Genomic DNA, 12,933 nt, shown 5'->3' on the forward strand with positions numbered 1-12,933 from the left:
AGTGTTAAGCTATTGAAATCAAGTCAGTAAACAGTTTATAAGCATATGTTTAGAGAGATTAGTGTCTCCTTAATTGTCAATGTCAATGGCTTGGCGGATTTATACAAGACTCTTGTAGAATGATAGTACTTGTGAGATGACTAAGTATGATGACAAAAAGGCTATGAATGATTCCTTTGGTCTCAAATTATATACAGGAGACTGGCAACTGAGAAACAAAAATTATTGCATGATACAACCATCTTGTATTTGAAAGCAAAAACAGGGGATTAATGATTACAAAATGCCAATCACTACTTTGAAACCCTTACCCCCAGGGCTGACAGCTGGCATAACAGCTGCAGCTGAGTTCTTCCTAAACTGGTTTTTCATAGGGCATTGGTGTAAACTATGACACATTTGGATAGCAAAATAGAGATGGTTGAGAAGTATGCACTCTCTTTCTCACTGTCTGTAAGAAAGTCTGGGTAAAACACTTGATATACAGGCCACTAGAAAAGATAGGGACTATCCAGGAGCTAATCTGACACAACATTGCTTAATTTCAACAAGCTAAACATCATTTCTCACACTGCATCTGTATTCTACATGTACATGTTGTGGTGGATGTGACATACGAGGATACGGTCCAGACCAGCGAGGGGCTGTGTCTCCCCTACTCTCCAATCTTGCGTACCTTACAATGCCAGGCTGGTTGTATCTCACATCTGGGCCACTCACAAATAGCCATCCAGCATGCAAGTCTGTGTGTCTCAGCAGCCTTTCAGCTGCTCATGGGTTACATTCTGGCTCTCACCAGCCTTGGTTACTGCTGTAGGGTGACCCCAAAACACGCAAAATCCTGGATTTTTCCCAAAAAATATATGTCCCAGCTCTCTCTTTGACAGTCCAAATACATTATGCCATTTATTCCTGTAAGGGAATAAGATATACACACACACGTCTTGCCATGCTAAATGGAGTTACCAGACACTAACTTAAAACAAACTGGATTAAATGAAACAATAAAACAAGTTTATTAACTATAAAGAGAGATGTTCAGTGAGCACAAGCAATGATGCATATAAGTCAGAAATGGTTACAAGAAAAAGAAAGATAAAGCAAATTCTAGTGCCTAGCTTAACAAGCTATAACAGATTCAATGACGTGTTTCTCACCATATGCTTCCAACAGTATTAATGACCAAACTTTCAGGTCAGGAGCCCTCCTCCCCCCAGAGTTCAGCAGCTGTTTCCCCTTGTCTAGTCAGGTGCAGAGAGTGAGATAAGCAGAGAAAGAGAGGGGTGTCTTGTGGTGTTTTTTAGTCCCTCTTTGAAAAGCATTTCCAGCTGAGAATTAGGAGGCAGGCAGTCTCATGGAGGAAGGAGGCTCCATGCTGTTTCTTTGCTAAGGTGCAGATCTTTGTCCCTACCCCACTTCCTTGCCAAAGAATGGTCAGTTGATAAGTAATGGTCCCTCAGCTTTGAAGATACCTGGCTGGGACATCAGCTTGCCCTTTACCTTTGAGAAATAGTTAATCACTCCCCAGACTTATCTGGGAAACACCCTTCAGTCATGATTTCAGCTTATGTTCATAACTTTATACAGAATGTTGCTCCATACATTTTACCACGATATTGTAGATCTGCAAGTTATGAGTTTTCAAATGATACCTCAACAGGCTTGCCTTGTACAAAGATTACTACATAGTGTGTAGGGTTTGAATATAGGGATGCATTCTGTCACAGTAGAAAACACTCACATTTCTCAACACAAGTCCTTAAATTTGAAAAGTAAAAGTAGGCTGAGAGCAGCCTAGACTGCAGGAAGCAGTAGGAATACACTGACCATGTCAGCAAAACCTGCTCAGAGTGATGGAGCAAATGTATTTTTCTTTTATAACATTTCTTTAACTCTGAGATATCTACTGGCAATTTTTTTTAAAAGATTAATTTAGAAAGGAAGTGGCAGAAGCAATTTTAATTGCTCAAGGTTTACCTAAATTTGCTAAAAAGTCTAAATTTATAGCCTGAGAAATTACAGGCCAGGACCCACCCCATTACACCCCCTTAAATCTCTCTTTCCCATTATGCCCTGTTCCAAACAATTCCATCAGCTTCAACTTCCTGTCACTAAATTTGAACTCACAAAGATTGGGGTTTGGTAATCTCTAATGGACTTGGTTATGGCAATTTGGGCTTTTCACCTGAAGTGATCACTAAGTCCTATTTCAGGTAGGACTTTTACACATACATTTCCTGCTATCCCCATCAACCACCCCTACCACTGCGTAGGGGAAACTGAAGACTTGAGCAGTCGACAGCATCATAAAATTGTTCATCACTTTGTATGGTTGAATGGCTGAGTGTCCCTACCAGGTAGACTTATCCATCTGGTTCTTTAAGTGCATATACAGAGACAAAGATTGGGGTGGAGGGTTGGAGAATGATCTCATGTTCTCATTCAAGCATGGTGGCTCATTTTTGTCTACAGTTAGGATTTGGTGAATGTTTGACTTCTCATTGCCTGAGATAACTTCACAGCATCAAACTTTCCCCCTCTTGCTCAAATGAGGGAAGAATGAAAAGACAGCCAACTCGTCTACATGGCAGCGCCCCAACACTGATCAAATTTAAAGAAATCATGCCATCTGCATTTTAAGTTGGGAGAGCCGTAGTTAGGTCTTGTCCGTTTTTGTTGGGCCGATTTTAAAGTTGCAGTCACCTGAACCACAGAATACCCTGTGAGCAACTGGAAGCAAAAGGCCCCAGGAAGATTGGAGTGATCTGTGAGCTACAATCCCAGAAGAGAACGATCAGAGGTGATATTCTCAGATACCATCCAGTGAAATGTTTTCAGTTTTTAATAGCACTAAGGCCAGAGAGCACTGAGAAATGCTTCTCTATAGCCACACTTCTCCCGATATAAAAGCATGGAAAACCATTGGGCAGGCACCCGGAGAAGCACTAAAAAGAGGACACCATCAGACAGTGAAACGCTGCATCTGTTAAAGTAGCTTCAAGGGCAACAATTGTCTGTGCATGACTAACTTCTTCTGACCCACAAAAATCCACCATTTCAGATATAATGCTCCTCTTTGCTTAGCATGGCAGGAGCAAGCCGAGATAGAGCTGCTCAAGTCGTATTAGGCAATTCCCTCTTTTTTTCGGGAGGTGGGGAGAAAGAGCGGGTGTTGAATTTTGCAGTATAAATTCTATAAATATCTTTTCTGTTAGTCACTCAGCATGTATACTTTTCAGTCCTAATTCTGCAGCCTTTTGGAGCATTCACACAAAGTTGGTTTAGAAACTGAGGGCCAGACGTGGACTGGAGATTAAGTAGTCACTGACTTCACTGGATCTGTAACACCGCCTTTACCTAGACCCAAATTTAGCCTCATTAGAATTAACTATTCCTTGCAGAAGCACCTAGGGACACCTTTTGAAACAGACACTGTATAAATTTAAAGCACAAAGAGATCCCATGTCCTAGGGAAGTCAATCTAAGATTTAGAAAGAACACAGCAGATGAACACACAAACAAATTTATGATGGGAATCATGGTGGATGGAAGACAAGATAACATAAAAAAAAATGTGCATTTGCCAAGTTTGTAATCACAGTGATCTCAATAGTCACATGTGGCCACCGTCTAATGAATGCTGTTTACCCATTTTATAGAGTTAATTGAATAATTTGCATGTTGGGGACAGATTCTGCCTCAGATTGTCTCTCTAGGGAAGATATTTGTACAAATAGAATCGCTTGATACTATAATTTGTTTTGTTTTAAAGTATAAAATAGTTTTTTTTCCAGCAAATTGAAAAGAAAAAGGTTTGGGAACAAACTTAACTCTTATTTAAAAGACTGTGGACATTGACAAATTAAAACTGTACAATGAAGAATGATGTGTTTTGTGTAGTATAAATAAGTAAATAATTATACCTTTGCAAAGAATTCTGGCTTATTGTAGAAAACTCTCAAACCTTCAACTCAGTGTATGATTGCGGTAAAGAATATTGTGCATAAGCAAAGATGTATAGTGTGAATCACAAGATGTGGTGTTTAGTATTATTTGGATAACAACCAAAAGCATCCAAAATTGTGAGGCAGACTGATTAAATAGTTCCACAGGAATTTTGTTTTGTAGTGATTGATTCAAGTGGTAAGAGGAAATCTTGCACCGTGGTAGAATGTTTAAACTTTGTAGAAAATTGGGGAAGAGATTATAGGAGGGATTTTTTTTTCCTTAAGAATTCTTAGCATTTTTATTAGGGATGTCAAGTGATTAAAAAAATAATCGTGATTAATCACATGATTAATTGTGCTCTTAAACAATAGTAGAATACCATTTAAATATGTTTGGTCGTTTTCTACATTTTTTTACAGTGCTAATATATGTAATCAAAAATTGAGTACTGTACACTTTGTATTCTGTGTTGTAACTGAAATCAATATATTTGAAAATGTAGAAAAGGATCCAAAAATATTTAATAAATTTCAATTGGTATTCTATTGTTTAATAATGTGATTAAAGCTGCGATTAATCACAATTATTTTTTAAAAATTAAACGCATGAGTTAATGGCGATTAATCGACAACCCTAAATTTTAATCAAAATTGTACATAAAGTGTCTGTAAAAGTACTGTAGAACTTCCGCATGTTTTTCTGTCTCCAGGAATTTCATAGGAAAATTCTAACTTTTTGACTTCCTATTGACTTGAGTGCCTGTCATAAATATAAAAGGAAGGGGTTAAGAAGCTCTGATACAGTACTATAAAATCCTCTTACCTGTAAAGGGTTAAGACACTCAAGTAACCTGGCTGGCACCTGACTAAAATGACCAATAAGGGGACAAGATACTTTCAAATCTGGGGCGGGGGGTGGGGAGGCGGCGGCTGCTGGGTACGCAGAAAGGCTTTGTCTGTCTTGTGATGCCTCTGCTGGGGACAGATCAAGAAAGCAAGCAATCCAACTCCAATAGAGTTAGTAAGTAATATAGCTAGAAAATGTGCTAGATTTTCTTTTGTTTTTGGTTTGTGAAATTCGCTGTGCTGGAGGGAATGTGTATTCCTGTTTTTGTGTCTTTTTGTAATTTAAGGTTTTGCCTAGAGGGATTCTCTATGTTTTGAATATGACTGCCTGTGAGATTATCTTCCATTCTAATCTTACAGAGTGTTTATCTTTTTTTGTTCTTCTAATAAAGTTCTATTTTTTAAGAATCTGATTGGGTTTTTAGGGTCCTAAAATCCCAAGGCTGGTCTGTGCTCATCTTGTTTATTCTAAAGCCTCCCCAGGAAAGGGGGTTTAAGGCTTGGGGGGATATTTTGGGGGAAGACTTCTCCAAGTGGTCTCTTCCCGGATTCTTTGTTAAATCACTAGGTGGTGGCTGCATACTGAATCCCAGATATGGGGAATTTTGTGTCTTGGGAAAGTTTTAACCTAAGCTGGTAGAAATAAGCTTAGGGGGTCTTTCATGCAGGTCCCCACATCTGTACCCCGGAGCTCAGTGGGGAAGAAACCATGACAGTTCCCTTGAGATCATGTTTTAAAACAAGCATCTTGAAGCCAGACCCTAATCACTGTAGTAGGCCAGCTAGACATTTAGCCCAATTTCTGAGGACTGGGTCTACACATTGTTAGCAGCATAACTATGCTAGTTAGGGATATGTGCTTTTGCTTGACATATTTTTTCCTGCTAAACGCCAGAGGAGAGAGGTGAGCAAACTACGGCCTGCGGGCCACATCTGGCCCATGGGACTGTTCTGCCCAGCCCTTGAGCTCCCTGCCGGGTAGACTACCCCCAGCACCTCCCACGCTGCCACACCACCACATGGGCCGTGCTCTAGTCCACTGCTCCTCTCGGGCAGCGCGGCAACATGGCTGACTCTGGCATGGTAAGGGGGAGGGAATGGGGGGGGGGCGTTGGATGGGGGCAGGGGGTCCCGAGTGACAGTCAGGGGACAGGGGGCAGTTGGATGGGGTGGAGGTCGAGGGTGGCAGTCAGGGGACAGGGAGCAGGGGGAGTTGGATAGGGGTTGGGGACCTGGGGGGCAGTCAGGGGAGGAGGTTCTGCAGGGGGGGGCGATCAGGGGACCTGGATAAGCGTGATAAGCGGATAAGCGTGAGAGTCCCAGGGGGCCTGTCAGGGGATGGGGGGATGGATAGGGGTAATGGCAGATAGGGGACCGGGAGTGGGGAGAGATACCGGTGGGCGGTTAGAGGCAGGGCGTCCTGGGAGGGGGCATCAGGGGTCAAGGAGCAGGGGGGTTGGATGGATCAGCAATTCCGAGGGGGGCAGTCAGGGGAGGGAAAGTGGGAGGGGGCAAGGGACCAGGCTGTTTGGGGAGGCCCAGCCTTCCCTACTCAGCCCTCCATAAAGTTGCGCAATCCTGATGTGGGCCTCGAACCAAAATGTATGCCCACCCCTGCCCTAGTATAATTGCATATATACTGGTATAAAGGTGCCTTTATACCCATATATCTTATTTCTGTTCCTGAAGCAGAATAAAGAAGCTCTATTATATCACTATAACTGCATCCATACTAGAGGTAGGGCTGCCATTTAAACTAGGCTGGCCTAGTTAAAACAGCAAATCATTTGCTCAAAGATAAGGCCTTAGATTCATTTTCTGTTTCCAAAGGGCCAGTTTCTGAGACTCTCTCAAGTTAAGAGGAGCTATTGGTGTGCAACACATCTCATTTGTCCATATGTCTTTTATGGATGACCTGCCCTTGCAATGCACTGCACTGGAACGAGGTATACACATTGTTGGCTTTCAGTGTTTTTACAACTGAGGACCCGGTCCTGCTCACACGTACCTATTTAATTTTACACAGTGTGAACAGTCCCATTGACTCCAGTGGAGCTTCTCACACTGTGAAAAGCAAGCACATGCAGATGTCTCTGCAGGATCAGGCCCTAAGATAATGTGTTGTTATGGACACTAGCATCTCTTAGCACAGTCGGTTTTAGTTTCCAGTATAACAAGATTCAGTAGCAAAATAAGGGATCACCACCAAGACAACTTGTAAAAAGTAACCTCATCAAGAGCCTGGAGCAAAGTAGTCACCCTCTAATGTCACAACAGCTGGCAGTGGCAGATGTTTTTAGCAGCTTAGTGAAAGTAACAATAAAAGGGCCGTAGCTCAATTGAAAGCCTGTGCTTTCTTTCATTGGCTTAACTGCATGCAGATGTACTGAAGGGAAATCTTAAAATTTACAGCTAAAAATCAAAACACCAGATGGCCTCGTAATTGGATCTTCCCATCTTCCCAAAGCACACCAGCCCCTTTGACTGGTGACATCAGGTGCTATAAATAGATACATACATATCTGTAGTCAGTGTTGGTCCATGAGTGTGATTCTTGAGTGAAGACTCCCCAAACTGCTTGAAACATTGGAAACTGTGAAATATGATTGCAAGCTGACCTACATTTTGTCTACGTAAATTTAGGAGAGCTAATGAATTGAGTTAGTTTGGCTGAATTATTGCAAGCAATTACAGAAAAAGTGGACTTTCCACCTGTAAGTATTAATGCTGAGTTGATATGCTTCGGATTGAAAATGTTGAAGAGAATGTGTGGTTTTGTACGTTTGAATGCCTTTAAGGAAAATTTAGTTTAAAACAACGGAAAGATTTACTTCTGAAGAACCCCATAAAAATGTTCCATCTCCTCATAAACCATTCTTAAAAAAACCCAAACTTTCCAAATATTTCCTTTTATCTTGCTTAAAATAATTTTTGCATGTCTTTTGATGATTCAATAGTCCATTGAAGTTATTGCAGACAAAATTTGTTCCATGCTCAACTATATACAAGAAAGTACACCATGACTGAATTTCTATGGTAGATGTATATTAAACATATTGAGACAAATTCAACACAACTAATGTGAGCTAAACGTTCTTATACTATCAAAGGCACATTCTCCCTTCTGGACAGTTATCTGGCATTCACCTGTTGGGAAGCAGCTTTCATTTGTGCAGGAAAGCTATATGAGTTCTTCTGAAAGAAGCCAAAGAGGGTATTGTATATTCCCCTTTCCAACTCAGATATCCTACTGTTCAGGCATAAAATTGATCCACCCAGCCTAAATGAAGTATGATCCTGTTTGGGCTACTGCAACCTCTGGTCTACCAGTAGAGAGTGTCAGTTTGCAGACGCCTTTATTTAAGCTTACCTGGCTTAACCCACAAATAACTCTAGTTCATCAACTTTGAGCATCAGCAAGTATTGTAAATATAGCAGCTTTCTGTTATAAAAATATTTTGTAGAACATGCATTATAATGTCATCTCATTGACGGACATTTGCCTTTTAGCAATGTTAAAAAAAAAGAAAAAAGAATCTGGTCTTCCTGACAGCTCAATGTATTAACATTTTTCATTGCTAGACTTGCTGGTGTCTGACAGATCTCTATGTTCAGCTGAAGCTTATTGATCGACTTAAAAAAAAACGTTGCAAAGCTAGTTGTTATCATAATGATTAGCCTCTCCATGGGCATTCCACAATTTCTGAAATTGTGATTTAACTCTTCTTAACTAGTCTGTATTCCCCCATGCGGGAAATGTGCGCATGCTCGTATTTACACACACATTTCTGAAATATTATTCTTTTTCTAGATCCAAAGAAGAGGAGACAATACATACCGTGACATACCAACATTATATGGGATTCCTTGTTATGAAGAGAGGAAGCGAACATGAGAATTCAACAGGAAATGAGGCTGTAAACTGGTAGCATACCTGTAAGCAGAGACCTTGCCAAACAGTAGTACCAGGAATCTTATCCCATATAGCAGAAGTGTGATATCACATGATATTGTCATGGTATACAATCTTCTCTTAAGTCTCTACAGTTTGGTTCCAAAAAAAGTAGTTTTGTTCTTCTTGCTGATATGACAATTTACAATATTCCAAAACTTAATTATGAGGACATCTCATTTTGGGCCACATTGATGACCTTACTTAAGCTGATTGGCATTTTATTCCACATGTAGTCCCATGAACTGAATGCTAATCACCGTTAATAAGGGTACGAGAACCTGCCCCTCCATATTTTGCTTTAAAAAAAAAAGAAAAAAAAGATCAAATTTAATTTAAAGAAAACATTCTAAGAGAAACACATTTAAACTGGCTTTTATAGTATACTCTTTTCAATTTGGCTACAGCCCCCATTGTAAAAACTCTGGATTGAAATATATCAAAATGAGCTATGCCAAATAGCTTTGCTTCAGTAACTCAGACAGAGATTAGGGGTCTATTACAGAAATGAGTGGGTGAGGTTCTGCGGCATGCACTTTGCAGAAGGTCTGACTAGATGATCATGATGATCCCTTCTGACCTTAAGTCTAGAAGTGCTAAAGGTAAAGATTAATGTAAGCAAAATCTGAATGTATGCTTAGTACACAAACGTACTAGGATATTTTTATTTCCATTTGGAACAAACATTATATTGAAAACAACATTACATTAGGTTCATCTTTTAAGTTCATAAGATGTTATATGCAGCTCAGTGAATTGAATTAACTCTGGGCTGGATTTTTTTTTTTTTTTTTTTTAAATAAGTCAGTGGGAGAGAGCTACATTGGTAGGAGTCATTCTGAGTTTCAAAGCAACTAATGTAGTTAACAATCCTGAGAAATAAGAACGTGCGTGCCCAGTGGAAGTGCAGAATTCTGTGCATGTGTGCAAGTCTTTGCAGGATCAAGGGTTCAATGAGATCATTAAAAAAGAAAAAGATGATTTGGGGGTTTTGTGAGGACTGATTTTTAACAAATGTATGATATTCTGTGCTGCACCAGTCCTTTAATAATCACGTTTGTGGATAATTTTTCTGCTATTCCCCCAGATATAGTAAAAATTTCCTTTATGTCTCTGTGCAGTGCTGAGAATGCTGATAGGACTTAAAATAGTAAATAATCCCACTTAGCATGAGAAAGGAAGAACAGTGTTGTGGACAGTCTTCCTGTGTAACCTTGGGAAAACCACACCTTTCTGTAGTTTTGCTCCCCAGCTATAAAATGGGGTTTATGCTACTTCCTTTTTCCGTTCCTTGTCTTTCTCAATGTTACTAAATAATATATATGAGTTGTAAGGGTCTTAATATTAACCCAAATCCTTTGTGTATAAACCAGAATGTATTGTATCTATAAAAATCCAGTGCTCTGTACTCACCAAACTGAACAGTTCTTCTTACTTTGATTCGACCGTGGGTGACCAAATGACTCAATGTATATAGTCAATAATGGAACATGTATAGTCTTTCACTGACCCTGTTGATCTGTGGAGAATTATGTCCTCAGATCCAGAGAAGGACATTTGGAGACTAACCAAGGATGACTGTTACTACAGATGTGTGCTGTAATGAACAAGGCAGTGTGATAGATAAGGGGTATTATAACAAAATATGTTCTGTGATTGATAAGGGATATTTGTTATTGCCTGTGTTCTGTGATTTATGAAATAATGACCCACTGAAAAATGTTTTTAACTCATTAGGAATTGCTTCTTGCCACAGACATTCTTAGTAATGATGACTGGGTTAGAAATCCATTTAATTTATCCATCAGGTAAACTAGATACCATAAAAGAAGTTCCATGAGTAGTTAGGTAAATTGAGATACTGGAGACAGAACACACAGGGGTCAGTTGTAGGAAAATAGCTAGTCTTCCCCACAAAGCAATTTCTTTGTCCCACATCCAATAAAAGGCAAGAGTTTGGGGGAGTTCAATTTGGAAGTGGACAAGCTGCCATAGCTTTACCAGAAACTCTATAATTTGGTAAAGTACGGTTTTCTTTCTGTATTGTGCATTGTTCATCTTTTACTAAAAATTAGGGCTGTCGATTAATCACAGTTAACTCATGAGATTAACTCAAAAAATTATTCATGATTAATCACAGTTTTAATCGCACTGTTAAACAATAGAATCCCAATTGAAATTTATTAAATATTTTGGAGATTTTTCTACATTTTCAAATATATTTACTTCAGTTACAACACGGAATACAAAGTGTACAGTGTTCACTTTATATTATTTTTATTATAAATATTTGCACTGTAAAAATGATAAACAAAAGAAATAGTATTTTTCAATTCACCTCATACAAGTACAACCCTGCAATCTCTTCATTGTGAAAGTGCAACTTACATAACTGCACTCAAAAACAAAAGTGTAACCAAAATAAAATAAAATAAAATAAAATCTACATTTGTAAAACTGTAGAACCTAGAAGTCCATTTAGTCTTATTTCTTGTTCAGTTAACTGCTAAGACAAACAAATTTGTTAACATTTATGGGAGATAATGCTGCCCACTTCTTACAATGTCACCTGAAAGCGAGAACAGACATTCGCATGGCACTTTTGTAGCTGGCATTGCAAGAAATGCTAAACATTCGTACGCCCCTTCATGCTTCAGCCACCATTCTAGAGGACATGCTTCCATGCTGATGACACTCGTTAAAAATATAACGTGCTAATTAAATTTGTGACTGAATTCCTTGGGGGAGAATTATATTCCTGCTGCTCGGTTTTACCCACATTCTGCCATATATTTCATGTTATAGCAGTCTTGGATGATGAACCAGCACATGTTGTTCGTTTTAAGAACACTTTTGCTGCAGATTTGACAAAATCTGAAGAGCCTTCCAAAATGTGAAAGGGACGAGGTGTGGAGCATGCTTTCAGAAGCCTTAAAAGAGCAAGACTCCAATGCGGAAACTACAGAAACCTGAACCACCGAAAAAGAAAATCAATCTTCTGCTGGTCGCATCTGCCTCAGATGATAAAAATGAATATGATGATTTGGATCGTTATTGAGCAGAACCTGTCATCAGCATAGATGCATGTATTCTGGAATGGTGGTTGAAGCATGAAAGGACATACGAATCTTTAGTGCATCGGGCACGTAAATATCTTGTGAAGCTCGCTACAACAGTGCCATGCAAACACCTGTTCTCACTTTCAGGTGACACTGTAAACAAGAAGTGGGAAGCACTAGCTCCTGCAAACGTTAACAAACTTATTTGTCTGAGTTATTGGCTGAATAAGAAGTGGGACGGAGTGGACTTGTTGGCTCTGAAATTTTACATTGTTTTGTTTTTGAATGCAGGTTTTTTGGTACATAATTCTACATTTGTAAATTCAACTTTCATGATAAAGAGATTGCCCTACAGTACTTGTAATGGGGAAACTTAAAAATACTCTTTTTTTTTTACAGTGCAAATATTTGTAATAAAAATAAATATCAAGTGAGCACTGTGCATTTTGTATTCTGTGTTGTAATTGAAATCAATATATTTGAAAATGTAGAAAATATCTAAAAATGTTGAAACGCTATTGGATAAACGGAGGGCCAAATTTAACTTTAGTACCTAAATCTGTAAGGGTGGGAGATTTGAAAAAAAATCCTGCCCCCATGAAAGTTCTCTCACCTTTCCCCTGTGGAGATTTCCCCCGTCCCCTCCCATGTCACAGGTTCTTAAGTTTTCGGCGTGGTGGGCTGAAAGACATTCACTTGCCTAGATCTTTCTTCCAGTCGAAGTAAAAATACCTAAATCTAGAAGACACAGAATCTGATTTGATGATATATGGACTTAGATTCATCACCAGATCCTTAATAATCACATGTTTTTCATTTCCTCAAACTAAACATAACTGCAATATGTGGGCAATTATAGACTTTAACGCTCTGGTCTGAGCTCTCATATCTGACTGTAGGACACAGTGCTCCAGCACAAAAGCTTTCTACAGACTTCAGGGACGGGCTCCCAACTGTCAGGAACGGATCAAAAGATTTGGTGGCACTCTCTCTCACGTATGGCATCTTCAGAGCAAGTACCTAGAGAGGCACTGTAGGTCCATAAGTCATTTCAAGGCCTCCTCTGTGACTTTGTGGATACCAGTGTGATGGCCCTGGGGGCTTTAAACCCCTGTGCCTCTGGCTTTAG

This window comes from Lepidochelys olivacea, assembly GCF_965140295.1.
Source record: "Lepidochelys olivacea isolate rLepOli2 genome assembly, chromosome: 5".
Classification (NCBI taxonomy): Eukaryota; Metazoa; Chordata; order Testudines; family Cheloniidae; genus Lepidochelys; species Lepidochelys olivacea.